Source organism: Medicago sativa, chromosome 6 (assembly GCF_051527215.1).
Source record: "Medicago sativa cultivar Bolivia chromosome 6, Bolivia_mono, whole genome shotgun sequence".
Taxonomy (NCBI): domain Eukaryota; kingdom Viridiplantae; phylum Streptophyta; class Magnoliopsida; order Fabales; family Fabaceae; genus Medicago; species Medicago sativa.
In genome coordinates this window covers 64343570-64349569 of record NC_140754.1, presented here as the reverse complement: position 1 = coordinate 64349569, position 6000 = coordinate 64343570, and positions in this window count along the sequence as shown.

Sequence of the window (6000 nt, the reverse complement as noted above, 5' to 3'; positions counted from 1 at the left end):
TTATATACATTTCCCTTTAAATTTCAGACTTATATATATATATATATATATATATATATATATATATATATATATATATATTACTTTAAATTAATAAAAAAATGCTATCTGGAAAGGAATTTTTTTTTGACAAAATTAAAATAAAATAAATGCTTTTCCTAGCGCTTTTTTTCCTTTATAAAGTGTTATCTAAACCTATTGTTACATAGCGCTTTTAAAACAAAAACGCTGTTTTTAAACTTGTCTTAGATGGCGTTTATTTTTGAAAGCGCTATCTAAGGAGAACCTTTGCTAGCACTTTTTGACATAAAGCGCTATATAAACCCTGCTATAGCTAGCGCTTTATACAGAAAAAAAGCGCTATATTACCTTTACCAGCGCCATTTACAATAGCGCTCCAAAAGCGCTACCTAAAGCAAAAAAAAAGCGCTATATAAGCTCATTTTTGTAGTAGTGAATAGGGTACATTTCAATGAAACATGCATGAATAAATGAATGTCAATGTCTATTTCAATACATGTTACCAGCAGGTTACTCCCCAGGATGATCTGTTGTCAATGGCAAGAATGGAAAAAACAGAATGAAAATGAAAAAATTGACAAAATGAAAATGAAAAGCTCGCTAAGTTGAAAACCCGAAAGGGCGGCTTAGGCAAAAATGAGCACCCCGCTGATTGACAACCTATGAAGGCAATTCAGGCAAAAATGGGGCAATGAAAAGAATTTATTCCCCGGTGAATCGAAAACCCGAAAGGGCGGTTCAGGCAAAAATGGGGTTGAAAATGAAAAATGAAGGAATGAAATATTGCAAAAGCATTGACCACAGATGCGAACATCCAATGTTTACCCAGCACTGACACGCCTAACAACGGCGACCTATATCCAAGAATCTTCCAAGGGTCCCTCCTTTACAAGTTTTATTGCCCTCAGCCATGGTTTCGATACGTCTCTCAACGACGGTCTCTCCAAAGAGGTTTTCCCCTGTGAATATGTTGCAGCACGAGCCATTACGTGCCCAATTTTCCAATGTTTCGTCTGCCTTTGTGAAACTCCTCTGTCAAACTACAAACCAATCATGCATTTCAAGCATTCATACATGCATAATCATGCATTTTATGTGCTCATACATTCAATAATCTTGGTATACCATACATACATATTGCATTTCCAATCTCAAACTTCCAATTCAATTCAATTTCCATTTTCAATTCAACCCAATTTCAATTTCCAACTCAACTCAATTTCCAATTTCAATCCAATCTCAATTTCAATTCAATTCAATTTCAACTGTCAAATGCGATGCAATTTCAAATCTCAATCTCAATTTCAAATCATTTCAAGTCTCAAATTCGATGCAATCTCAATTCTCAAACTTCAATTTCAATCATCCAATTTCAATTGTCAAACTCAATCTCAATCTCCAATTTCAATCCAATCACAATTTCAATTTCAACTGTCAAGTTCAAATCAAATTCAACCTTCAATTCAATTTCAACTGTCAAATTCGATGCAATCTCCAATCTCAATTTCAAATCATTTCAACTGTCAAATTCGATGCAATCTCAAATTCCAATTTCAATTCAATCCAATCCTAATTCGAGGCAATCTCAATTTCAATTCAATTCAATCTCAATTCGAAGCAATCTCAGTTTCAATTTCAACTTGATCTCCAATTTCAATCCAATCTCAATGTCAATGTCAATTTCAATTTTCAATTCAATTCCAATCCGATCTCAATGTCAATTTCAACTCTCCAATCCAATGTCTATGTCTATGTCTCTGCTCAATCTCAATTCTCAATCTCTCTTTCAATCTTAAACTTTCAATTCAATTCAAATCAATGTCAATTCACTCTCAATTTGCTCTTGGGCCAACAAAAATGGTCATGTCTATCTTCAAATCAAGTCCATGACAATTTACCCTCGACCGGTATCTTGTTAAATCAAACTCCCAATTCATATCTTGTTATCGGTCAAGTGACTAGTTCGACCCAAAGAACAACTTGTACCCACTTATATACCTATACTTCCGGACAAACGACAAGTTCGATCCGAAGAACAGTTTGTACCCAGCTTATGCTTTGTTCTCAGTCAAACGACAAGTTCGACCCAAAAGAACAGTTTGCACCCACCCACATGATGTGGTGATAATCCAACGGCAAGTTCGATCCAAAGAACAGTTTGTATTTACCCTTTTGTCTATATCTCCAGCCAAACAGCCAGTTCGATCCAAAGAACAGTTTGTGTTTGTCTATCTGTTTGTATCTTCAATCAAGTGTCAAGTTCGATCCAAAGAACAGCTTGTATCTGCCTATATGTCTATGTTTTCCGGTCAAGTGCCAAGTTCGATCCCAAGAACAGCTTGCACCTGTCTCTTGTTTTGTATTCCTTGGTCAAGTGGCTAGTTCGATCCAAAGAACAGCTTGTACCCTATTTTCTATCCCCTGGTTTGTCTACCCTGTCAATGTCCACCTGAATCCCCAGCGACATGACATGTTCCATAGACTCCAGTCGTTTGTCTTGCATTCATAATCAAAATATTGCATGGCATTCATGTTTTTGAAAATCTGAAAACGTATTTTTATGTCCAAAAGCAGTGCAAATGTTAATATTTAAGTATCTTCGTCCCGTCAACTCAAAGACTTCGTCTCTTGACTCTCCGGACAAAGCAACTTAAATAGGGGCAGCTGTTATACCCTAATTTTGGACCTAAAAATACTAATTCAATTCTTCTTTTCTTGCATTTCAAGCCAATTGAACTGTCTCTGATCAATTACATCTTTCTCTGCATTTTATTTCAACATTACTTGCAAAATTCACATGGAAGGGTATTTTAGTCATTTCCTATGTCAAAATTTCCTTCAGTCTTTTAAAAATTTGTTTGAGTCTTTTCATTTAGTTTGAATAGGTCTCTGTTTCATTCTATGTCAAAATCCATTTCAAAAAATTACATTTGGAGTCATTTTGAGTCAGTTTTGCCCCTAAGGGCATTTTAGTCTTTTCATGTGTCAAAATTCTGTTTAAACTCTCAAAATTGTCCCTGAGTCTTTTAATTTTGTTTGTATAAATTCTTGCTTTGATCTCCTGTTAAAAATCCATTTTAAAATTTCATCTGAGTCATTTTTAGTCGTTTTAGCCCCAGGGGCATTTTGGTCATTTCACACGAAATTTCGGCAGAGAGAGGTTACTTTAAAGTACCTCATTTAAGCCATTGGTTCGTTTTAGTCCGTTTTGTCAATTTTAATCGTTTCACTTTACGTTATTTTCCGGTTACCAATTTTAATTCATTTTATTTTTTTTTTTTTTTAAGTCCTAAAATTCCTAAAAAATTGCATTTTAGTCCATTTTGTCCAAGTCATCAGTCCTGTACACATGTCAGTTTCTCATTTGTCCAAGAGTTTGTTACAAAGTTATGCCACGTGTCTTTTTCTTGTTGGTCCAGATTGCACAAGTCATCACCTATAAAAGGCCAACTCATCAGAGAGATCCATTGAGAATTGTACAACTCATCACAAACACTATTACTCTTTCTCTTTCCACCTTACACAGATCAAAACCGAAAATCTGCAACAAAATCTCAAGATCATTCACAACAGAATCATCATCCAAAAACCCTAATCAATTCCCAATCGTCCAAAAACCAACACAATTCCATCAAATTCACCACTAATTCGAACAATTTCCAGCACAAATCCACAAGATTCAACCGTCAATTCATCAAAGAATCATCAGAACACAAAATTCGAACCGTAATCATCACTCGAATTTGTCACAAGATTGTAACAAATTCAACTGATTCAAGGTTCAACAACACAGTTCGCAGCAAGATTCAGCATTAACAGAAAAAGGAAGGAGCAAAACGTGAATCTAGTGAGCTCAGATCCAAAACAAACCACGCGCGAACGAAGGATAAGAACTCGGATTCAGAGCAACAGAGGAGAACAAATTAGGAAGAAACAAGAACAAGAGGTAACGATTCATCTTATTCTTTACTCGTCCTTCATTTCTCAAGCCTTGATTCGAACACAAAAACCTAGATCTACGGATTTACAAGCTTGTTTTCAAAAATTCGAAGTCAAATTCACAATGAGAGCAAGATTCCGAGTGGATTGGTATAAAAAAAATTCAAAAAGAAGAATGTTGAAACTCCGGCCACCGTGCCGGAGTAATCTCCGTCGCCGGAATCTTGCTTCTCATCGGAGAAGACAAGTTGCAGACATGAGAGAGAAGTGGCTGGGTTTAGAGAGAGAAAGGTTAGAAGATAGTGAGAGTTTGGACCGGTTTTCAGGCTTTTATAGGCCTGCAGACCCGGTCCAGTTGGTTACGGGTCAGACCGACCCAGCCTACCCTCTAAGGCCCAAAATGGCATACCTGCTTGGGTTTTTGCTACACCCCCCCCCCTATTTCTTACGTTTCTTGCTGAAAATTGCTATGTACACCCCTGCCTGTCCAAATTTGTTCACAAAAAAATCCTAAAAAATTCCTATGTGTTCTTGATCATTTGCTTGATATTTTTGTGATGTGGTCATGTGTTAAATCTTGTTAAAAAAAATGTGTGGTATTTTCTTGTCAATTGTCTATTATTTTTGTTAAAAATTGTGAAGTTTTTATATGTTTTGTGTCTAAAAATTCTTTAAAAATTTCATACACATTTCTTGATAGTTTTGTGATATTTTTGGGATAATTTTTGCATATGAAAACTTGGGAAAATAATGTGTTGATTTCTCTTGCTATTTTGCGATGTTTTGTATTAAAAAAATTGATGAAAATTTGCTTGATTCCAATTCCAATTTCTTGATGAATATTTGTGACCTATACCACTTGGTTTTATGAAGTTTTAGTTACTGTTTGTGTTTGATATGGCTGCATGAGTGTGAATCTTGATTAGTTACTTAGTTTACAAGTTCCTTGTGTAAATAAATAATGCAAATATGCCTAAGTTTGCTTCCAAAATGTCAAGTTAACCATGTTGCCTTAATTCCCATTCCAAAATCTGATTCTAAAACCTTTAAAAATGTGTTGGAATGTGAGAATTATAGGTCATATGGCTCTTGCATGTTATGATCAAATTTTAGTCATGTTTTGCACTCATTTTGCCTTTATTTTGGGTTGTTTTTTTTATGCTTTGTGTTGTAGTGTTTCTCTTGCCTTATTTCTTTTGATATTACCATGTGTTACTAACCATTTCATTTCATGTCTCATACTTTTCATAAGCATTCCTATTTCATTCCATATCCATCTTATTTCTTGCACTTTAAGTTTCACCAAAAATTAGAATGTAACACTTAGGGATTTTGTAATATTTTCCTTTATGCCTTTAAATTTTTGGCAAGACCATAGCATGTATCTAGGGCATGATGTAATAAGGACAATGGACTCTAATGATGTACACCGACACAAGCACCGACACATGCACACACCTCACTTTAGGTATATAGCTAGAATATGCATGTTTAGATGTATGTTTAGGATTGTATGTTTAGATGAATGCTTAGGATTTACACTTAGAAAAATCAAATTTCCAAAAAATATGAGCAATAACACTCAAACCATTTTCTTAATAAACCTTGGGATCAAAATCCCATTGAATTTTCCTTTTCTTTTCTTAATCAAAACCTTAATGAATCTTAATGATACTTAGACCATATTTTGCAAATAACTAACTTCAACCTCACAATTTCATAATCTCATGCCTTGAGGCCTCTCTCTCTTATTCTTCAAATTCCAATTTTCAAACTTAAAATCAACCAACAAAAACAAAAACATTTTTTGGAAGAGAACTACGGTGGATTTGATCCCTTAAACGGGTACGTAGGCAAGGAACAAAATTCCTTCAATTCAAATAAAACAAAAATTCAAACACATTCTTCTCCCTCCAATTCTTCACTTAGAATACTTTTAGGCTTAATATTTTCTTTCAGAATAGCATTTAAAAATAAAGCGCGCGCGTAGAAATTAAAGACGGTTCCTATAGGATACTATAGTCGTTATGGGTGCCCAAC